At 45.6% G+C, this 24832-nt stretch overlaps 1 protein-coding gene across 5 annotated transcripts in view; it reads left to right on the forward strand.

Annotated features, from left to right (window-relative positions):
- MAST1 (microtubule associated serine/threonine kinase 1) overlaps positions 1-24832 on the forward strand; it is a 156169-nt gene that overhangs the window by 12664 nt on the left and 118673 nt on the right. The window contains exon 1 of one of the 5 annotated variants that reach the window (XM_068274229.1): positions 11324-11368. The exons of the other annotated variants lie outside the window; for them this stretch is intronic. The gene's annotated coding sequence lies outside the window, so the exon portion shown is untranslated. Of the gene's footprint in view, positions 1-11323; positions 11369-24832 lie in introns of those variants that run through there. 5 annotated transcript variants of the gene reach the window in all.

Genomic DNA, 24832 nt, shown 5'->3' on the forward strand with positions numbered 1-24832 from the left:
AAAAACCCGCCGACTTTAATGGTTAATAGCAAATCCACCTTAAATGCTAGAAACCCTAAATTTGCAGGATATGTTAAGGAGATCATTAGGAATAAGAGGAAAAAACAATTTTTCAAAAAGACCTTATAGTTCTTGAGAAAATCGATTTTAAAGTTTCGAAGGAAAATAGTATACTTTTAAATGCGGTAAATGTCACTTTTAGTAGCAAGCCTAACGGTAGTGTAATTTTACATGTATCAAAAGAAAGAGCAATACATTTCCTGACAGAGTTTCCAGGGGGTCTATACGCAGCCGCAGCGCTTTGGCCAGGGATCGTTATACAGCCGCAATATGGCTGTATGAAGATTCCGGGCATTTTTTCCTATTTTCCCAATTTTTTTTTTTATGTTTAGAGTGGGCGGGCAGAGGCGGCGATCCGCCGCGATTGACGTCAGGAGGGGCAGAGCTGAAGCTGAAAGCTCTGCCCCTTCCAGGAAATGCCGGCGGATTGCCCCCGGGGCGATTTGGGGGCTCTGCAGCCCTCGTTTTGCGGCGGGGACACGTGAACTCCCTTATGCGGCCCAGCCTCATCCTGACTTTGCCTCCTGCAGCCCCCGGGTAAATTGAGTTTGAGACCCCTGCTCTAGAGGGAACAGCCGTATCACAAGGCTGTCCCCAGTACAGCGCTGCCTTAGATCACAGCGCTGTACAGTGTAAATAGACGGAGACTAACAGCGATCACCACTGGGAGACTGATGATGGAACGGAGCTCCGTCATTCAAGTGGAGATGCGGAGAATTGGTTAAAGGATACCATAGCCCTTGTAAAAATTCAAAAACAGTGGAAGCAGGCATGTGTGGTCGGTTCTTATCATGCCCACCAGCCCCGTTGTTCTTCTCTATCCCCCTCTGTTAATGCCTACTGTTGCCCCGCAGCTACTTCTTGTTTGGGAGGGTGGTGCGCACTGTCCTTGGTCGCGCATGTAGTTTGCATGTGCAGAGCGCTCCCGGCCGCAGATGTGCGATCCAAGGATGCGCATCGCCGGGCAGCGCCTGCGAATGGGGGGCAGGAGGCATTAACAGAGGGGGACGGAGGAGATCATGAGGAGAGTCTACGACACATGCCTGCTTCCCCCCTTTTTGAATTTTTACAAGGGCTGAGGTATCCTTTAAAGGGAAGGTTCAAGCAAAATAAAAAAATGAGTTTCACTTACCTGGGGCTTCTACCAGCTCCATGCAGCCATCCTGTGCCCTCGTAGTCACTCACTGCTGCTCCAGTCCCCCGCTGGCAGCTTGCCGACCTCGGAGGTCGGCGGGCCGCATTGCGTACATTTTTACGCATTCCCGCCAGAGTAGGAACATTAACACATACATTTTTACGCATTACTGGTTCAATGCATAAATGTTTACGCATTGAACCAGTAATGCGTAAAAAATGTATGTGTTAATGTTCCTGCACTAGTGGGAATGCATAAAATGGATGCAATGCGGCCCGCCGGCCTCCGAGGTCGGCAAGCTGCCAGCGGGGGACTGGAGCAGCAGTGAGTGACTACGAGGGCACAGGATGGCTGCATGGGGCTGGTAGAAGCCCCAGGTAAGTGAACCTCAATTTTTTATTTTGCTTGGACCTTCCCTTTAACATTGCGCTATATTATATAACACAATGTAGTATAACGCTGTACAACATATACATTTGCACATCCCTCTGACACAGGCATCATTCTGCTACAGTGGTGGGCCTAAGTTTTGCATCGAAATTCGCAATTACGCATCGTAACTGTGATGCAAAATTTCAGAGAAAATCGTAATTCATTTTGCATGTAATAGTAATATTTCATAATTTCGCATATTTTTTCATGTCATTTTCGCATAGTTTTGTGCCGACGTTGGCAGTTAATAGCAAAGCTCACAAACATGCTATTGCTACCAAAATCTCTACATATAGCGATAGAGAGTAGTGGGTACAAGGCAAAAAAAGAAGACCTTATAGTTTTTGAGAAAATCGATTTTAAAGAGACACTGAAGCGAAAAAAAAAATTCGATATAGTGAATTGGTTGTGTACTATGAATAATTACTAGAAGATTAGCAGCAAAGAAAATATTCTCATACTTTTATTTTCAGGTATATAGTGTTTTTTTTAACATTGCATCATTCTATAATATGTGCACATTACACAACACTCAGCATTCAAAATGAGTCTTTCAGAGCAGTCTGTGAAGTAAAGAACTCTCCTCTAGCAGAGGAAAAGTAAACAGTTCAATTACAGTTGAGATAATGAAAGTCAGATAACAGCCCTCTCCACGACTAAAGGTAGCCATACACTGGTCGATTTGCCATCAGATTCGACCAACAGACAGATCCCTATCTGATCGAATCTGATCAGAGAGGGATCGTATGGCTACCTTTACTGCAAACAGATTGTGAACCGATTTCAGCCTGAAACCGATCACAATCTGTTGTGGTGGTGCTGCCGCCGCTCCCCCCACCCGCATACATTACCTGCTCCGCTGGTGCGACTGCCCCCGGTCACCGCTCTTCTTCTCCGTCTCCACTCTGGTCTGCTCTGGTCTCCGGCATGCTTCCCTTCTTCCTGTCTGGGGGAAGTTTAAACAGTAGAGCGCCCTCTATTGTTTAAACTTCCTGCCGGGACAGGAAGAAGGGAAGCATGCCGGAGACCAGACCAGAGCGGAGACGGATAAGAGCGGAGACCCGGGAGTCGCGCCGGCGGAGCAGGTAATGTATGCGGCTCTATTGCGTCGGTCGTCGGGCACTCGAACGCCGCTAGCGATGCGCTCTTTACCCGCGGGCAATCGACGGTTATTTTCCGCACGGCGCGATCGACGGGATCGGACGGAATGGATCGAAATTCGGCGTGTAGCGTGAACGATTGGCAGCAGATTCAATCCCAGTGATCGAATCTGCTGTCGAAACGGGCGCAAATCGGGCCAGTGTATGGCCACCTTAAGACTTATGGCCCATACTCACGGGCGGCAAAAGTTGCCTGTCGCCAGCACACGTGAGCATGTGGGCGACAGGCCGGCGACAGCTCCTCGCCAGGTCCCTCCACGTACACACGCGGAAGAGGGACCAGCGGCGCGACGGAAGCTATCGCCGACGTTCCTCCTCCCCACGCCGGAAGCTATGCGTAGCTCAATGGAGGTTGCTGTCGCTAGTCCGCGTACTCACGCGGACTAGCGACAGCTGCGGCGGAGTTGCGGCGGCGACTGTCGCCAGGCGATTGAACATTTCAATCGCCTGGCGACATCAGCGACGGGCGACAGTTCGGGGTGCGCGCCCGTTCCGGGCGACAGTTCGGTGCGCGCGCGGCCCATACTCACGGGCGACCTGTCACCGCAACACGCGCGCCCCGCGTGTTGCGGCGACATTTGTCCCTCATGAGTATGGGCCATTAGTCGGGGAGTTAATGGCTTGTTTACATAGAGATAACAACTGGAGTTTCTTAACTCTTCCTGTACTGGAAACAATTAGACTGATGTATCTGATCTTAATGTTTTATTTCTTAGCTGTACTACACATACAAATCATAATATCATCATTTTTTTTCGCTTCAGTGTCTCTTTAAAAATGCAAAGAAAAATGTTTTTTTTTTTAACTGTCATTTTTCAGTTTAAAAACCATTTTCTTTGCATTTTTAAAATAGATTTTTTTTCAAAAACTATAAGTTCTTTTTGGAAAATGTTTTCACTTGTACCCACTATTCCCCTTAAAGGATACCCGAAGTGACATGTGACATAATGAGATAGACATGGGTATGTACAGTGCCTAGCACACAAATAACTATGCTGTGTTCCTTTTTTTCTTTCTCTGCCTGAAAGAGTTAAATATCAGGTATGTAAGTGGCTGACTCAGTCCTGACTCAGACAGGAAGTGACTACAGTGTGACCCTCACTGATAAGAAATTCCAACTATAAAACACTTTCCTAGCAGAAAATGGCTTTTGAGAGCAAGAAAGAGATAAAAAGGGGAATTTCTTATCAGTGAGGGTCACACTGTAGTCACTTCCTGTCTGAGTCAGGACTGAGTCAGCCAGTGCCACTTACATACCTGATATTTAACTCTTTCAGGCAGAGAAAGAAAAAAAAGGAACACAGCCTAGTTATTTGTGTGCTAGGCACTGTACATACACGTCTATCTCATCATGTCACATGTCACCTAGGGTATCCTTTAACACATGTAGCAATTGTGGTGTCACTAGCATGTATGAAGGCTTTGCTATTTATTGTTTAGGTTGGCACGAAATTACGCAAAAATTAAAAATAACCATATAAAATCAATTGAATGTACAAATCGTAATTACGTATAAGCGAAATTGCAAAAATTTGCGCAATCGTAATTAGCTGATTACGAACATCACTATTCTGCTATTCATTTTCACATGATCCAATATACGACATTAACTTCTTATATCTATCTGTAGCTTTGTCAGTGTGAACTAGCCCATCGAATGTCGATGCAATCCTAATCCTGTCCACAGGGCAGTTTTTAGGCATAGGCAACCTTGGCGGTTACCTAGGCATCACTTGCTGGAAGAGGCACCAAAGAGCCATGTCAAGGAACCCCATTGTTTATTGACTTCTCATACACACCTGCTGGTTACATGATGGAATATACAAGATTTAACTGTGATGTCATTTTTCATTAAACAGTTTTTGTACTGTACTATGGAATATATCCAGTACCCGTATTTTGCTAGCACTTAGTACAGACCCCTATTCATCCCAAGAACAGTGACGGTCTTCAGTACTGTAATCAGGTCCGGATTTACATCACAGGAGCCTATAGGCACAGATGTTATGGCACCCTAAACTCCGTGCTCCATGAACCTACAAACACCCGCCAAAATGGACTGCAAATGTGCAGGCTGGCCCAGCTGTCACTTCTCCCTTACTTCTCTTGCCCATCGTAGGTAGCTACAGATGCATCTTAGTATTACATAGCCAGAGGTACCCTTAGTAATAAGTAGCTAGTGGCGCCCCCAACTTAAGGGAAATCTCATTACTGGATTGCTGAGTGCTGGGTGAGTAACCTCTAATTTACCATCTGCTCTAGACTCTGCATAGGGAAGGAGGGAGGGGGCACTTGGGGAGGGGAATGAGTCGCCTTTCCATTATCCAGCGCCTGTAGGCACATGCCTACAGTGCCTTATGGTAAATCCGGCCCTGACTGTAATGCATTAGGATGGTGTCCTAGCAGCATGGGCATGAGGGAACAGTGGACATCATCCTCACTAAATTTCCAGACAGGTCAAAAACAGCCCTGAATGTCTGTTCTGAACTGCTGTCCAGTAACTGAGATGTTGGAGTTGGGTGATTTTTATTCCAACTCCATAGCCCTGGTAAGTGTTAGACTAAAGAGTTGGAGTGGAGGAGTCGGAATAATTTTGGGTACCTAGAGTCGGTGGTATCATAAACTGAGGAGTCGGAGTCGGATGATTTTTGTACCCACTTTATAGTCCTGTGTCAAACTGCAGTGAAGCGCACATAGTGTGAACCGGGTCTTATGGAATCAAGAGGGCTGTGGAGTCGGTACAAAAATCCTCCAACTCTGACTCCTCAGTTTATGAAACCACCGACTCCGACTTCAACTCCGACTCCGTGTACCCAAAATGGCTCCGTCTCCTCGACTCCGACTCCTTAGTCTAATACTTACCAGGGCTGTTGATTTAGTACAAAAACCATCCGACTGACTCCCGACTCCTCAGTTTATGAAACCACCGACTCCAACTCTGACTCCGGGTACCAAAAACTGCTCCGACTCCAACTCCGACTCCACAGCCATGATTGTACTGGGAGTTCTAGACCAGTGAAGCTGGAGCTCAATAAGTCATCTTGGAGTTTCTGCCCAATCTTCATCAATGAGGCCTAAGTTGTCCAAGCAGGATTTTTGAAGTCTAGTAGGACTATATTAAAAAAAAGTTATGTAGTTAAGATTTTTTTCCCATATGTAAATCTACCATAGATGGTCTAGCAAAGCACTATCTGAAGGCAAAAGACACATCCCAGACTTGGCAATTAGACATCTGTTGGCAACACAGAAAAGCGCTGCCAGAGTTCCGATATTTGGAAAATGAGGAGATCACTTAACAGAAAGGGGCCACCTGTACATTCTGTATGTGAGGATATGTAACCCAAATGGTATAGAGATTTCTTGCCAAGGATTTTTTTTAATAGCTGGGTCATGAACTTGTTACCTTGTTTAACACAATGAGTACGCGGTGAGGGCCCGTTTCCACTGCAGCCTAGAAAGCGTATGGACATATAAAAACCTCACTCAGATAAACATTTGGCATCACCACCTTTTGCCTTTAACCCCCACAGGACCACATGCTTACACCCCCCTAGTGACCAGGCGATTTGTTACAAATCAGTATTTTCAAAATCGCCCTCAAAGCGCTTGTGCAATGATTCCCTATGAGAGTGTTCACATATGAGCGGTTAGATTCCCGATCCGCTCACCAAAGCGCTCCATGTACCATTTTTGGGGGCGATTTGCCTCAATGGAAGGTATAGGGAAATCGCAAAGCGCTTGAAAAATTGCTTTGTATAGAGATTTCCTCAGCGCTTTTAAGAATAAATACATTGTACTTGTGTCAGGAAGTGAAAAAACAAATCGCCCGTGCTAAAAATAATCGCGCACAAACTTGCAAAATGATGACATCAGCGATTGAGATTTTAGATGTGAACAAGGCCCAAGTTTTGACAGTCTTGGGTACCAGAGCGTCATCATTTTGTTATTCAGCTCCCATACAGGTGAATCCTGAACTAGTGAACTTCTCTGTTCTCTGCACTTAGATGGGTTTTCTCAGCCATGCAGAGTTTTACAACATCTAACTGCGCATTACTGAGAGTTAAACTACAGTCCTGCAGTATACAATATAATATATACACACTGTGTTTTTATCAGGGCTGTGGAGTCGGAGTCGGAGTCGTGGAGCCGGAGTCGTGGAGTCGGGCAATTTTGGGTGCCTGGAGTCGGAGTCGGAGTCGGGAAAAAATGCACCGACTCCGACTCCGACTCCTAATGAATTTGTAACTGTAATTAAAATAGAAAATATGATAAAATGTTCTATTTCTCAGATAATAGTCATTAAAAATAATCTATATATACAGTAATAGCTGTGCTTAGTCCACAAAAATGAAATAAACCAATCAAAATTAGTTACTTGTGCTGCTTCAATAAAGCAGTCCCCGTATTTTTAAGGTCAGATATACATATCTGATTGTGACTGTATATATGATGTGTACACAGGAATCTCTTATATATACTAAATAACATCTATGCTGTAAGAATAAAGCCTGATGTGTAGCTGTGTCACTAATAGAGATGGTCAATGAGATGGAAATAATTCTGCACTGATGCTGATTTATGCAAATGTATGCACTCCCTTTGCTGATGAAATCAAATAATTTGATATGTTATTAAAATTTGGTTTGGTGACTACAAATTAAAGGGTACCTGAGACGGATGAAAAGTAAAGTTTTATACATACCTGGGGCTTCCTCCAGCCCCCTTCAGGCTAATCAGTCCCTCACTGTCCTCCACCACCCGGATCTTCTGCTATGAGTCCTGGTAATTGAGCCAGTCAGCGCAGTCCGGCCGCATGCCACTCCCACAGCCAGGAACATTCTGCACCTGCGCAATAGTGCTGCACAGGTGTAGTATGCTCCTAGCGGTGGAGTGTGTTCATGCGCACTACGCCAGACTGGCTCAAGTACCTGGACTCATAGCAGAAGATCCAGGTGGTGGAGGAGGACAACGAGGGACTGATTATCCTGAAGGCGGCTGGAGGAAGCCCCAGGTATGTATAAAACTTTAATTTCATCTGTCTCAGGTTTACTTTGTTACACAGTAGTACTATACTCTACATATGCACTCCTCACAGAGCTGCAGGGAATCCACTGAGAATGCTGTGCACATTGAACACAGAGGTGTTGTCTGTTTACAATCTCCTCATTCCCCTGCAGAGTACCTGCACATCATTCTTACATGTACCCACACTTACATTGCCTAGGGCCTGATAGATGTTCTTTGTTTTCCGGTTTGTACCTTTTACAAGTACTATTACTAAGGACTAGTTTTAGTCTAAAGGGAATAAATATAGTAGTCTACATATCCTTCTCACTTCAGTTGTCTTGTAAAATTCCTAAGCGTTGGCAGTTATGAGACGAATTTCATGTTACATACTTTTAATCAACAAAATTGTAATATGCAAATTAGAGGAGTCGGAGTCGTGGAGTCGGAGTCGGTGGAATCCTAAACTGAGGAGTCGGAGTCTGAGTCGGAGTCGGTCGATTTTTGGACCGACTCCACAGCCCTGGTTTTTATTTAACAGCCTTACATCATCACTCATTGGTATTGTTCACTCTGTAATATTTGTAACTTTGAAATAATGAAATACCGGTAATCCTTTCAGCAGTACTTACATTTTTTTTTCTGTTTTGTCAAGTACGGTAAATTACCATTAAACTTTCTCTTGGTTAAAGGGGAACTGAAGAGAGAGGTATATGGAGGCTGCCATGTTTATTTCCTTTTAAGCAATACCAGTTGCCTGGCAGCCCTGCTGACCCTCTGCCTCTAATACTATTAGCCATAGCCCCTGAACAAGCATGCAGCAGATCAGGTGTTTCAGACTTTAAAGTCAGATCTGACAAGACTAGCTGCATGTTTGTTTCTGGTGTTATTCGGATACTACTGCAGAGAAATAGACCAGCAGGGCTGCCAGGTAACTGGTATTGATTAAAAGGAAATAAATATGGCAGCCTCCGTATACCTCTTACTTCAGTTCCCCTTTAAGACAGAGATCCAGCCTGCTGGAAAGGACTGTGAAGAATTTGCAGTGCATTCTGGGTGTTGCAGTCTGGCTGCCGCAATGGCCAGCATGCTCTCTCTGCAGGGAACGCTGCCTCAGACCAGCTGCAATCCAATTTCCTCAGCTTTATGACGTAGCCGATGCTGTAGGAGTTTTATTGCAAGGGAATACATTTATGGCGTTGGCTAAATGGCATGAGCTGCATTATGGATGGGCCTGTGGTTTCACATTGATCGTATGATTGATGGAATTTGAGGGGTGGAATTAAAAGGGAGACTGTTCACTTCTGTCGTTGTGGAACTACAACTCACAGCATGCAAGACAAATTAATCTACTGTAGTAAAGCTTAAAGTGGATCCGAGATAAACTTTTACTGATTGCATAATTATGTTCCTTACATATAGTTTATAGGGCATTCCTCAAGCCAAATACTTTTTTTGTTTTCATACTCTAATTCTCTATAAACTAAACAAGCCTTGCCCACAGCTCCTTTTGTGCCTTGGCACTGTAGCAAGGGCTTATGGGAGCTCAGTCTGGGCAGGAGGAGGAGGAGGTTACTAGCCATTGATTTCAGAGGCAGAGGGGAAAGGGAGGAGGAGGAGAGGGGACTGAATTTGCACACAAGCAAGCATTTACAGCCCTCAGCCTGTGACAATGTGACAAACAGAACATGGCTGCCCTCATTGTATCACAGGGATAAATAATCATACACTTTTGAAGCTGTTTGCAGCTAGATATGCTGTGTAAACTATCTAAACTTTAGATAAGATATATAGACAAGTTACTTGTTATAGTTAGTCATCTCGGATCCGCTTTAAAGAGAAACTTATAACTAAGGATTGATCGTCATCCCAATCAGTAGCTGATACCCCCTTTCCCATGATAAATCTTTACCTTCTCTCAAATAGATTGTCAGGGGGTTCTGTATGGATGATATTGTGGTGAAACTCCTCAGTGTGATGTCATGACCATGGTCCTAATAGTTTCCTGTCTGTGAACCTTGTTGCATTGTGGGAAATAATGTCTGTTTCCAACTGCCAAAACCCCAGTATCTCCCTCTGTGCATATGTATATCTATAAAAACCAACCTTTTAGCCTATCGCATTGTTAGGGGGTGTGGCTATGAATAATAGCAGTTGGTGCTGTCTGGTTTTTTCCATGTCTGCCAGTAGTAAAAATGATTTTGTGCAGGGTGATTGTGGATCAAACAACATGAAAAAATTATGTGGCGAATATCAATCATGTATTTATTTTCTCTATTTTTCAACTTCTTAAGTCTTATATTCTTCTTACTTTTAAATGCATTGATTTATTTTTTCCCAATTTCGCTAAAGTTCTGTTTTAAAGGAAACCAGAGATGAACGCTTTGGCACAAAAAAAAACATATCCCCTGGTAGATTTTACAAAATAAATACTATACCTGGTATTTTCGCCGCTCTGGTGTGCCGTTTTTTGTGGGTATTTACTAAAACTCCATGCAAAACACAGTTCCACAGAAAAGCATATTATTTAGTGGTCTGTGTGCAAAATTAAATCAACATTTCTAAAAACCTCTTATGACTAACAAAAGAAGATAAAAAAAAGTTTTTCAATATACCTTTACATTAGCAGCTTCTCCCATCTCATCACAGCTCTCTGTGATGCTGCAAATATACAGAAAGGGGAAAGCAGAGCCAGAAGGGGGCAGGCTTGGGCTTCAAAATACATCAGAGAAGACAGACTCAGCTATAATGATTCCTGAGCAAAGCCAGACTGAAAATCGGGGATTTTATCAGGGCTGATAACAAGCAGGCTGAGCAGTGAAGTATGAAACAGAGAGCAGGGTAGGTGTTTTCTCTAGTGTTCCCACTGACATATATGGTAAAATACATGAGGGTGCTTCATCTCTGGTTCACTTTAAGCCACCAATTCCAAAGAAAAAAAACTATGCATCAGCCTAACTTAGGCCATAAACCCACTAGGAACGATTTTCTGAGCGCTTTGCGATCTGAAAACTCTTGCTATGTGTGTGATCCCATTTGAGCGATGTGATTTTATAAAAATCCCCCATTTGGCCTTATGCTGAGAATACACCTGTCGATAGATAATTTCCGACAGGTCCAATCTTATTTTCCGATCGTTTTTCCGATCGATTTCTCATAGCAGTGAATAGAAATTGATCAGAAAAATGATCGGAAAATCGATCGGACAGTAAATCTGCTGAAAATTAGAGGGTTGATGCGATGACATCATCACACTGTCACGCTGTGCTCAAGCCTTCAAGAGGGTGTGTCTCCGACCAGGCTAGAGGAAGGCTGTTTATAGTCAATGCATTGTTACTCCCAACCCCCTCTCCTTACCAAACAAATTTCCTTGATTTAGTCATAAGCCAGGTCACCTTTTATGAAAAAAAAACAACAAAAAAACCCTACCCAGCATGCACTGCTTTTCTCATGAGGTTTGTATGCAGTTAAGCACACCCAACGGTTCTTATCAGGTTAGGTTGATCCCAGCAGCCAGTTTATCTGTAAACAAGTGCTGCAGCAGTACAGGTAACCCACGGCAACCTGCAAAATCTGAGTAAGTGGGAGTAATGGAAGAAAAGGGGAAAGGAGGGAGCATATAAGAATCTCCTATAGATTCACGTGGGAACTTTGAAGAAGGGATGAACCTCTTATTATTAGTATTTATATAGCGCCAACATCTTCCGCAGTGCTGTACAGAATATATTGTCTTGTCACTAACTGTCCCTCAGAGGAGCTCACAATCTAATCCCTACCATAGTCATATGTCTATATCGTGTAGTGTATGTATCATAGTCTAGGGCCAATTCAGGGGGAAGCCAATTAACTTATCTGTATTTTTCTGGGATGTGGGAGGAAACCGGAGTGCCCGGAGGAAACCCACACAGACATGGGGAGAACATACAAACTCCTTGCAGATAGTGCCCTGGCTGGGATGAGAGCTGTAGACCCAGCGCTGCAAGGCAAGAGCGCTAACCACTACGCTACCATGCTGCTCAACAAGTCAGGGGAATATGGAAGGGCTGGGTATACGGGGTGAGTTTGCTATGGCATCCAGGCTTAGGTCAGTATGACTGTAATGGCAGCCAGATTTGAACAGACTTTAAAATAACACATTATTTCACAAATGATCCCACTATGCTACCATAGTGAAGAGGGAAGATGTCGCAGTTTGTGACTTTTGTCATTAATGGAGCTTTGTGCCCACTCCAGCTATACTTTAACCCTTTCCAATCCACTGTGGTACTTGGATCCCCTACAGCTCCGATGCTGGGCATAGTGCGACTAGGAGCTGGGCAGACCTACCATGAAGCCACCTGAATCATGTCGTTCAGACGGTAAAATCTAGGGGGCGGCGTTTGGACAAACAGTTTGGGCCACTTGCCACCTCTCTGCTCTACCACCCGCCTTCTTGGCACACACTGCCCTCCTCATCCACGCCTCCCCTAATCTCTGCCCTCCAAAGTGAGCTTCAGGCAGGCTTCAGTGCAAGGAGCAACATGGCAACAGCCCCTACAGATCAAAGTGTGAGGTGTAACACTTTAATAGCCATTTTCCCATGCTGCGCTGCTGCGCCACGTACTATAAATATTGCATCTGGGGGGAATGTGGGTGATCTGACAATTGGATTGGAAAAAGTGAAATGATTGGCACTTTTATCAGAGATCACCACCACTCAGCAATCCTGTTACCGGTATTTAATGGTAAACACTATAAAATGATAAACACTATATTTATAAAATGGTAATGAGCTTGTGGTGTGGCAATTTATACACTGTGGGTGTTTGCTACTATTATTGTGGCCAGTGCCATAGGCTATACTGTGCTTAGTGTAGAACAGTGATCTGGAGTTAAACACCCTATTTGATGACTACAAATATACAATTAACACAGAAAACAGTGCAGTCCAAAGCACAGAGGGGCAAAAGACTAAAGCCTCATACACACATGCAAGGCATATTGCCAGGTCGGGATCAGGACCCAATCCCTCAGACGACATTGCAGAACCCAGGGCGGTGCAGACGCGTCGCTAGGCTGTAGGCTATGGATATGAAGTGTCAGTGATGTCACCGGTCTCTAGTGATTGGACAGGCTGTGCTCTCATGAATATGAAGTGTCAGTGATGTCACTGGTCTCTAGTGATTGGACAGGCTGTGCTCTCATGAATATGAAGTGTCAGTGATGTCACTGGTCTCTAGTGATTAGACAGGCTGTGGTCTCATGAATATGAAGTGTCAGTGATGTCACTGGTCTCTAGTGATTAGACAGGCTGTGGTCTCATGAATATGAAGTGACAGTGATGTCATTGGTCTCTAGTGATTAGACAGGTTGAACTCTTATGAATATGAAGTGTCAGTGATGTCACTAATCTTTAGTGAATGGACAGGCTGTGTTCTCATGAATATGGAGTGTCAGTGATGTCACCGGTCTCTAGTGATTGGGTGTGCTGTGCTCTCATGAATATGAAGTGACAGTGATGTCACTGGTCTCTAGTGATTGGACAGGCTGTGTTCTCATGAATATGAAGTGTCAGTGATGTCACTGGTCTCTAGTGATTGGACAGGCTGTGTTCTCATGAATATGAAGTGTCAGTGATGTCACGGGTCTCTAGTGATTAGACAGGCTGTGCTCTCATGAATATGAAGTGACAGTGATGTCACTGGTCTCTAGTGATTGGACAGGCTGTGTTCTCATGAATATGAAGTGTCAGTGATGTCGCTGGTCTCTGGTGATTGGACAGGCTGTGTTCTCATGAATATGAAGTGTCAGTGAGGTCACTAATCTTTAGTGAATGGACAGGCTGTGTTCTCATGAATATGGAGTGACAGTGATGTCACTGGTCTCTAGTGATTGGACAGGCTGTGTTCTTATGAATATGAAGTGTCAGTGATGTCGCTGGTCTCTGGTGATTGGACAGGCTGTGTTCTCATGAATATGAAGTGTCAGTGAGGTCACTGGTCTCTAGTGATTGGACAGGCTGGATTCTCATGAATATGAAGTGTCAGTGATGTCACTGATATGTAGTGATTGGACAGGCTCTGTTCTCATGAATATGGAGTGTCAGTGATGTCACCGGTCTCTAGTGATTGGACGTGCTGTACTCTCATGAATATGAAGTGACAGTGATGTCACTGGCCTCTAGTGATTGGACAGGCTGTGCTCTCATGAATATGAAGTGTCAGTGATGTCACTGGTCTCTAGTGATTGGACAGGCTGTGCTCTCATGAATATGAAGTGTCAGTGATGTCACTGGTCTCTAGTGATTAGACAGGCTGTGGTCTCATGAATATGAAGTGACAGTGATGTCATTGGTCTCTAGTGATTAGACAGGTTGAACTCTTATGAATATGAAGTGTCAGTGATGTCACTAATCTTTAGTGAATGGACAGGCTGTGTTCTCATGAATATGGAGTGTCAGTGATGTCACCGGTCTCTAGTGATTGGATGTGCTGTGCTCTCATGAATATGAAGTGACAGTGATGTCACTGGTCTCTAGTGATTGGACAGGCTGTGTTCTCATGAATATGAAGTGTCAGTGATGTCGCTGGTCTCTGGTGATTGGACAGGCTGTGTTCTCATGAATATGAAGTGTCAGTGAGGTCACTAATCTTTAGTGAATGGACAGGCTGTGTTCTCATGAATATGGAGTGACAGTGATGTCACTGGTCTCTAGTGATTGGACAGGCTGTGTTCTTATGAATATGAAGTGTCAGTGATGTCGCTGGTCTCTGGTGATTGGACAGGCTGTGTTCTCATGAATATGAAGTGTCAGTGAGGTCACTGGTCTCTAGTGATTGGACAGGCTGGATTCTCATGAATATGAAGTGTCAGTGATGTCACTGATATGTAGTGATTGGACAGGCTCTGTTCTCATGAATATGGAGTGTCAGTGATGTCACCGGTCTCTAGTGATTGGACGTGCTGTACTCTCATGAATATGAAGTGACAGTGATGTCACTGGCCTCTAGTGATTGGACAGGCTGTGCTCTCATGAATATGAAGTGTCAGTGATGTCACTGGTCTCTAGTGATTGGACAGGCTGTGCTCTCATGAATATGAAGTGTCAGTGATGTCACTGGTCTCTAGTGATTAGACAGGCTGTGGTCTCATGAATATGAAGTGACAGTGATGTCATTGGTCTCTAGTGATTAGACAGGTTGAACTCTTATGAATATGAAGTGTCAGTGATGTCACTAATCTTTAGTGAATGGACAGGCTGTGTTCTCATGAATATGGAGTGTCAGTGATGTCACCGGTCTCTAGTGATTGGATGTGCTGTGCTCTCATGAATATGAAGTGACAGTGATGTCACTGGTCTCTAGTGATTGGACAGGCTGTGTTCTCATGAATATGAAGTGTCAGTGATGTTGCTGGTCTCTGGTGATTGGACAGGCTGTGTTCTCATGAATATGAAGTGTCAGTGAGGTCACTAATCTTTAGTGAATGGACAGGCTGTGTTCTCATGAATATGGAGTGTCAGTGATGTCACCGGTCTCTAGTGATTGGATGTGCTGTGCTCTCATGAATATGAAGTGTCAGTGATGTCCCTGGTCTCTGGTGATTGGACAGGCTGTGTTCTCATGAATATGAAGTGTCAGTGAGGTCACTGGTCTCTAGTGATTGGACAGGCTGGATTCTCATGAATATGAAGTGTCAGTGATGTCACTGATTTGTAGTGATTGGACAGGCTCTGTTCTCATGAATATGGAGTGTCAGTGATGTCACCGGTCTCTAGTGATTGGACGTGCTGTGCTCTCATGAATATGAAGTGACAGTGATGTCACTGGTCTCTAGTGATTGGACAGGCTGTGGTCTCATGAATATGAAGTGTCAGTGATGTCACTGGTCTCTAGTGATTGGACAGGCTGTGGTCTCATGAATATGAAGTGTCAGTGCTGTTGCTGGTCTCTAGTGATTGGACAGGCTGTGTTCTCATGAATATGAAGTGTCAGTGAGGTCGCTGGTCTCTAGTGATTGGACAGGCTGTGTTCTCATGAATATGAAGTGTCAGTGAGGTCGCTGGTCTCTGGTGATTGAACAGGCTGTGTTCTCATGAATATGAAGTGTCAGTGAGGTCACTGGTCTCTAGTGATTGGACAGGCTGTGTGCTCATGATGAATATGAAGTGTCAGTGATGTCACTGGACTAGAGAATGGATAAGTGTGAAGCATTTTAGTGACATCATCTGTGTGTCGTAGATATCAAATTTCTCTATGTAGTAATTGAGTAGCAGACCTACAGTGATGTTCCTGTGGGCATAGTGGATGATTTTTATTCTTTTTGCTGCATAATTGCCATAGATGGAATTGGCAGGGGAGAGCAATCACTGGAAGATCTGTGCAGGGACAGAGCAGTTATTGCTCACGCTGGCAGATAAAAGTCTCTAGTCACTCACCGACGGAGAGAGTTGTCTTGGAGATGAAGGGAGCTCAGAAATGATGATTCGAGGGAGACGCCGGCTTTATGCTGCATAACAGAAATAAGTCATCAGGGGCTCTTGTGACATTACTGAAAATGCGCTTCAGTTTTTATCTGAATTATTCAGTCTGATGTTTGCCCTCAGTGGGCCTTGTGTACAGAAACTAACCGTGCTGGCTGTAGCTATCATTTTACCTAAATGGGAACATTAGGAGATTTACTAGTAGGAAATCTCTGTAAACTTACGTATTTTAGGACTGCGGGCAAAAACATTGTTTACTCCAGAAATCTATCTGTGTGACTATACTGTCCCCCCCCCTAGCACTTCCTCCTCATCACTTCTGCCTCTCCCTCCATATTTACTGGCCTCCAGTAGGGCGTCTCTGTCCCTCTCCCCAGCACTGCCTCCTCACCGATTCTTCCTCTCTCTCCCTAAGTACTGGCCTCTAGTTTGGTCATGCTGTCCCCCTCCCCAGCACTGCCTCCTCACAAGTTCTGCCTCTCTCTTCATATGTACTGCCCCCAGTAGGGCCTCCCTATCCCCCTCCCCAGTACTGCCTCCTCACAGATTCTGCTTCTCGTTTCCTAAGTAATGGCCTCCAGTAGGGCCATGTTGTCCCCCTCCCCAGCACTACTTCCTCACAGAATCTGTTTCTCCCTGCCTAAGTACTGGCCTCCAGTAGGGCCTCCCTATCCCCCTCCCCAGTACTGCCTTCTCACAGATTCTGTTTCTCCCTGCCTAAGTACTGGCCTCCAGTAGGGCCTCCCTATCCCCCTCCCCAGTACTGCCTTCTCACAGATTCTGTTTCTCCCTGCCTAAGTACTGGCCTCCAGTAGGGCCGCGTTGTCCCCCTCCCCAGTACTGCCTCCTCACTGATTCTGTTTCTCCCTGCCTAAGTACTGGCTTCCAGTAGGGCCGCGTTGTCCCCCTCCCCAGTACTGCCTCCTCACTGATTCTGTATTTCCCTGCCTAAGTACTTGCTTCCAGTAGGGCCTCCCTATCCCCCTCCCCAGTACTGCCTCCTCACAGATTCTGTTTCTGCCTGCCTTAGGGCCCGTTTCCACTACGGCGATTTCGCCGCGATTCCGCAGAGTTTCCCCGCACATGATTTGCACGGGGAAATTCTGCCATAGGGGATGACGGGGCCGCGGCGGAATTGCTTGTGGGAGCGATTCGCCTGGAATACCCCGCAGAATTCGCCGCGGAGGCTGCGAATCCCATAGCCATGCATGGCACGGCTTATGGGATTCGCCTGCGATCCCGCACACCCGCTCAGTGCGGCGTGCGTCTGCGAGACGCACGCCGCACTAGTGGAGACGAGCCCTAAGTACTGGCCTCCAGTAGGGCCTCCCTATCCCCCTCCCCAGTACTGCCTCCTCACAGATTCTGTTTCTCCCTGCCTAAGTACTGGCCTCCAGTAGGGCCGCGTTGTCCCCTCCCCAGTACTGCCTCCTCACAGATTCTGTTTCTCCCTGCCTAAGTACTGGCCTCCAGTAGGGCCTCCCTATCCCCCTCCCCAGTACTGCCTCCTCACAAATTCTGCTTCGCCCTGCCTAAGTACTGGCCTCCAGTAGGGCCTCCCTATCCCCCTCCCCAGTGCTGCCCCCTCGCAGATTCTGCTTCACCCTGCCTAAGTACTGGCCTCCATTAGAGTGGCACTATAACGCCAAGTATCATAACCACTATATTCCACTATCAGCATTATACCACCAACAGGGCTGGTGCAGCCTTATGGGCAACCTGGGCAATTATCCCAGGGCCCCGAGCAAGCTGGCTGTCCATATGGTCGCCTGGGTCACGCATCATCCAAACTGTGCTCCCCAGCGTTCCTGCAATGTCTTTGGCAGAGTAGCGTTTCATCTTTTCCAGCAGGGGGTAGAGCTGGCTAAAGGGCCCTGGGGGGAAATTTGGCTGCAACAAAGGGCCAATAATGTCACTTTTTGGTCGTCGGGGTGTCTGATAGGGTGACCTTTGTTACTAGAACCAGCCCTGAAGGGGTGTAGCTGGCTAAGGGGCCCTGGGTTTGGCTGCAACAAAGAGCCCCTAATGCCACTTTTTTTGTCATGGAGGTGTCTTTGAGGGGGCCCCACTATTACTATATCCAGCCCTGACCACCAACAGTCATTACCACTGTGCCACCAACAATCATTAGCATGTTATGAAAACTCATTGCAAACTCAAATAAAAAAAGTTTCCTTTCTATCAGTGCTAGGTAGGAGTTTTGGATTCCCTGTAATAAGCCTCATTAGTAAGGAACTATCGCCTCCCCCAGTAACTCATCAGCCCCTCACTGCCTGACTAGCCAGTCACCGACCCATTTGTATGTTTACCCATGGGGAGTGCTCTGCAGGCTCACAGCTGTAAGCACCCTGAGCCTGGGAGGTGACTGACCTGGTGACACACTCTGTTAGCAGCTGAGCCATCATCCTGCGAGGGAGGGAGAGATGCTGAAGCCAATTTAGGATTGAGGACAAGAAGAGAAAAGGTCATGTGAGGGAACCAGCCAGAGCCCTGGGAGAATAAACAGGTGAGTTCATGATGGGGAATTCTGTGGCAGGAGACAGACAATGGACTTGATTCACGAAGACAAATAGCATGCCTTATCAAAGCTAACACGCCTTATCAAGGTTAACATGCCTTATCAGAGTAGCATAGCGAGCGCTACGAACCCGCAGGGGCTCAGGGCAGGACGAGTGGAGCTCTCGTCATTGCCAATTAGCAGGCATAAGTTCGTAGTGCCCTCTATGCTATTCTGATAAGGCGTGTTAACCTTGATAAGGTGTGTTAACTTTTATAAGGCATGTTAACTCAGATAAGGCATGCTATTTGCCTTAGTGAATCAAGCCCAATGTGTGTTCTATAGTGCTAGGAACTCACATCTGGAATAGCACTCAGCTTTGTTAGGTGAAGGGTGTAGCAGCCTTGCCATTGCTGGCTATTCTGGTGCCCCTGGGAAGATATCTGCTGTCAGATCCCCGTGCCACCAGTTAACTGATACATTACAAAATAATGTGTAGACCATGGTTGTCCACACATGGCCGGTGGACCATCATTTGACCTGATAAGTCATTCAAGTTGGTCCATAAAGATTTCTTGGTAGACTCACTGCCTTAAGTGACACCCTCCAGGGCGTGCCATATTATTACTACTCTAGTTATATGGGGGCCATGAGACTACTCTTGTTATATGGGGGCCATGAGACTACTCTTGTTATATGGGGATCATGAGACTACTCTTTATATGGAGGCCATTAGACTACGCTTGTTATATGGGGGCAATGAGACTACTCTTGTTATATGGGGGCCATGAGACTACTCTTGTTATCTAGGGGCCATGAGACTACTCTTGTTATATGGGGGCCATGAGACTACTCTTGTTATATGGAGGCCATGAGACTACTCTTTTTCAGGGGTGCAGCTAAGGTTTTTGTGGCCCCAAGCGGACTGTAGGAAGGGGCCCTATCCTGCAGGCGTGCCGCGGCAAAAATGGGCGTGGCTATCCCCGCATAAGTGGGCGTGGCCATGACATGTGGGTGGAGCTGGAGGGTGGATTGGGGCGGGGCTGTTTGCGGGGAAAATGGATGTGGGGGTGATTGAGAGATGGATTTGGCCATGACATTGTATGGGCAGAGCTTAACTGTAGCACAGCAAATATAGCCAACTATGACCATTAAATAATAAATGCAGCAACAGTTACCCCAGACACCAGAAAATAAAAACGCAATTTGTGCAACATTTCAGCAGAAAACAAACGCAATTTGTGCAACATTTCAACAGAAAACAAACAGAATTTGGGCCACATTTCAGCAGAAATGAAACGCAATTTGGGCCACATTTCAGCAGAAATGAAACGCAATTTGGGCCACATTTCAGCAGAAATGAAACGCAATTTGGGCCACATTTCAGCAGAAATGAAACGCAATTTGGGCCACATTTCAGCAGAAATCAAACGCAATTTGGGCACATTTTCAGCAGAAATCAAACGCAATTAGGGCCACATTTTCAGCAGAAATCAAATGCAATTTGGGCACATTTTCAGCAGAAATCAAACGCAATTATGGCACATTTTCAGCAGAAATCAAACGCAATTAGGGCCACATTTCAGCAGAAATCAAACGCAATTTGGGCACATTTTCAGCAGAAATCAAACGAAATTAGGGCACATTTTCAGCAGAAATAAAACACAATTTGGGCACATTTTCAGCAGAAATCAAACGCAATTAGGGCCACATTTCAGCAGAAATCAAACGCAATTAGGGCCACATTTCAGCAGAAATCAAATGCAATTAGGGCACAGTTCAGCAGAAATCAAACGCAATTAGGGCCACATTTTCAGCAGATATCAAACGCAATTAGGGCACATTTTCTGCAGAAATCAAACACAATTAGGGAACAGTTCAGCAGAAATCAAACACAATTAGGGCACAGTTCAGCAGAAATCAAACACAATTAGGGCACAGTTCAGCAGAAATCAAACACAATTAGGGCACAGTTCAGCAGAAATCAAACACAATTAGGGCACAGTTCAGCAGAAATCAAACACTATTAGGGCACAGTTCAGCAGAAATCAAACACTATTAGGGCACAGTTCAGCAGAAATCAAACACTATTAGGGCACAGTTCAGCAGAAATCAAACACTATTAGGGCACACAGTTCAGCAGAAATCAAACACTATTAGGGCACACAGTTCAGCAGAAATCAAACACAATTAGGGCACAGTTCAGCAGAAATCAAACGCAATTAGGGCACATTTTCAGAGCTGCAAAAAGAAAAGAATTTACTCACCTGGCAGGCTGGCACTGGCAGAAGTTTTCTCTCCCCATCTCCTCTCCTGGCCGGCTCCTCAGGCGCGCAGTTCCCACGGAGCTCCCTCCCTCCTCCAATCTCCCGCGCTGATTGAATCAGGGCTACGGGAAGATGGCCACCCGAAGCCCTGTACTGGAGACATAGTCTCCTGAGCAGGGCTTCGGCGGCGGCCATCTTCCCGTAGCCCTGCCCTACTCTGCTCTGCCAGCCCCGCGGGTCTGCGGGAAAACAGTGACATCACGCCGACGTCACTGAGCCGCCGAGGCCCCTACGATCTTGAGGCCCCAAGCGACCGCTTGGTTCGCTTTATGCCTCGCGGCGCCCCTGCTCTTTTTATATGGTGGCCATGAGGCTACTCTTGTTATCTAGGGGCCATGAGACTACTCTTGTTCTATGGGGGCCATAAGACTACTCTTGTTATCTAGGGGCAATGAGACTACTCTTGTTATATGGGGGCCATGAGACTACTCTTGTTATATGGAGGCCATGAGACTACTCTTGTTATATGGGGGCCATGAGACTACTCTTGTTATATGGGGGCCATGAGACTACTCTTGTTATATGGAGGCCATGAGACTACTCTTGTTATATGGGGGCCATGAGACTACTCTTGTTATATGGGGGCCATGAGGCTACTCTTTTTATATGGTGGCCATGAGGCTACTCTTGTTATATGGGGGCCATGAGGCTACTCTTTTTATATGGGGGCCATGAGGCTACTCTTTTTATATGGGGGCCATGAGGCTACTCTTGTTATATGGGGGCCAGGAGACTTATGAGAAATCCTGGGCTGGACAGGCCTGCAGATAGCAGAATTAGGGTGGGGCCATATTATGTCATAATAATTGTAAGGATTCCTCCTGTGGCGTGTTCTGTCCATTGCGGTGGAGCCGCAAACGGACAGTTCTGGCTTGTCAGCCTGCATTTGGTTGTGCATTTGCAGTGAGTCACATTGTCATTTGCAATTGCTCTGCAGGTCTGGGCAACTCAGAATGCTGTCATAATTCCACCAATGGCTTACTACAGCTGAACTGCAGCCAGATAGCCCTGGATAACCGACTTCTTAACCGACAGAAGACAGCGTGTTAGACTTGGTAAACTCACATCAAGCTCTCTGACAGTCAGTACTGGTGCACCCCAGGGATGTGTGCTTTCCCCACTGCTGTACTCACTTTACACCAATGACTGCATCTCCACAGATCCATCTGTTAAGGTTCTGAAGTTTGCAGACGACACAACAGTTGTTGGTCTCATTCAAAACGGGGATGAGTCTGCATACAGGCATGTGGTGGGACAGCTTTCCTCCTGGTGCAGCAGCAACAACTTGGAACTAAATGCTCTCAAAACTATGGAGATGATAATAGACTTTAGGAGATCTCCCCCCCAGCACCTCCCCTTAACCATAAATGGATCCACAATAACCCAAGTAGAGTCATTCAAGTTTCTTGGGTCCACGATCTCAAACGACTTAAAATGGGACAACAACACCGCCACTATTGTCAAGAAAGCACAACAGAGAATGTACCATCTGCGGCAGCTGAAAAAGTTTGGCCTACCTCAAAATCTAATGGTGCAGTTCTACACTGCAATCATCGAATCCACCATAACATCATCCATGACTGTATGGTTCAGCTCCTGCTCAGCATTAGAAAAGGGGAGGCTGCAGCGCATCATCCGATCAGCGGAAAGGATAATTGGCTGTAGCTTACCTTCCCTGCAGGATCTTTACACTAGCAGGTGCAGAAAGAGAGCATCCAAAATTGCCTCTGACCCCTCTCACCCAGCTCACTCCATCTTCCAGCACATGCCTTCAGGAGTAAGATTCCGGTCAATCGCTACCAAAACCTCTAGACACAGGAACAGCTTTTTTCCTCAAGCGGTAGCCATACTTAATGCTGAACCACGTTAGAGCTGCTAGGACTGAAAGTAATCAGCACAGAACTAAACATGAACAATTCTCACATTGCTTACTGCCACTATACTTATAATGTCCTTAACTTGTAATATTCACACTGTCTGTCCTTGTATTGTTTTTGTTTGTGTTTGTTAAGCAACTGCCAAGACAAATTCCTTGTAGGTGCAAACTTACTTGGCAAAAATAAATTGATTCTGATTCTGATTCTGATTGATTCTGATTCTGATTTCCTGCATGCATGTTGTTGCATAGGACTGTATGCATCAGTGCAGATAGTCTTTCAGATAGCAAATGGTAACCAAGCCAGCTCAGGATTGAATGATTGCCATTCAGCTGTGTGGAGATTTGCATGCTTGCATCCATTGGCTGATGCCAGCATAAAAGTCTGCCTCCCCTTTTAGACCTCACCCGTTATAGTTTCAGCTCTGTCTAAGCTGTTACTGGGTCCCTTGATACTGTAAAATATATTCCTTGTCTTGTTACTTTCTAGTTCGGTTATCTTGTGGAGCTACGATTATATATTTCCCACGGGGACATATATGCGTACTCCTTCTAGTGCAGAGAATTTGTATTGTTTGTATTTCCTAGTTAGTTTGTTGTATTGCTCCAGTCCAGATCTAGCTAGTGTCCTTGCTTATGTTATATATTGGTTAATCGCCAATGTATACATATTCTAGTCAGCGTTTGTTATTTTCCTTGTATTCGTGCTACGGTGGTATATCAGTGCCGCTGATGTATACGTACTCGAACTGTTGATATCCTGTGTTTTCAGCTAGTCAGTTTTTAGAACGTTTCGGTAGGTTGCGCTTAGCGTGATCACCCGTGCTTAGCTAGCATAGTCCTGTCCTTGCGAGGTAGCCATTACTGTGGTTGCTATTGGTTACCTCACTCTTGTGAATGCTTGCTGTCACTGAGGCAGTGACTAGATTAGCAAGCATTCATTCTGTCAGCCTCTGTCCTCCTAGTCCTGTCCTTGCGAGGTAGCCATTGCTGCGGTTGCTATTGGCTACCTCACTCCAGTCTGTCTTGTATCTGTCTAAATGTTGCCATGTTGCGCTGTCATTGCGTCTTATCAGAAGCCCAGAGCTGCAGTTGCTCTGGGCAGCCTGTGTAGCCTCTTCCATTATCCAGCTCTTTGCCTTGTTGTGCTGGGTGGTCAGAAAGTATGACCCCCCCAGCATTACAATAATATAGTGCCACAACAATACAGTGATAGACTAGGATGCCTTGTGATATGTGTTGCCTCAATATTACTGACTTTTTCCTTTTCTTTTTAGATGATTCCTATTGGTTTTGTTGTTACAGTTATTGTCCCATTTAGTTACACTCTCAGTTGTTTGGAATTTTGCACTGGCTGTTTTTTTAAGCATTTGTTAAGACCCATACAGGGTCACTTGTTCACTAAACACTGAGGCCCCTTTCACACTGGTATTGTAAAACTGCGTTACGTTACCCTTTCTCACCGCAAGGTGCCACAAGTGCAATTTAAGTCTATGGAGCCTTGCAGAGTTAATGCGCTGCGGTGGTCTGACGCAAATTCTGTAACGCATTACCGAGTGATGTCTGCAGCGGCGCAAGTAATTTAAGTCACTGGTGACGCAGGTTTTTTTTTAAATGGTAGCCATGGCGGTGCGCGTGCGCGGACGACAATTTACTTGTGACATGCATCCTGTCTGCTAGCTATAAACCGCCTTTTGCAGTGGAAAGCATGGCTGCAGAACAGTCATGGAGGGCGACGTGTGCCACAAAAGAAAAATAGCGAGGCCTCCATTAGCCCTGCGACGGAACATCGTGCTTTTGCCACTCATTCAGATCTACAAGAAGTGAGCAGTAGAGAGCTGTTTTAAAGGGTTATTTGCCACCAATTTCCTTATTAACGC

The sequence above is a fragment of the Hyperolius riggenbachi genome, chromosome 3 (genome assembly GCF_040937935.1).
Source record: "Hyperolius riggenbachi isolate aHypRig1 chromosome 3, aHypRig1.pri, whole genome shotgun sequence".
In the NCBI taxonomy this organism is placed as follows: Eukaryota; Metazoa; Chordata; class Amphibia; order Anura; family Hyperoliidae; genus Hyperolius; species Hyperolius riggenbachi.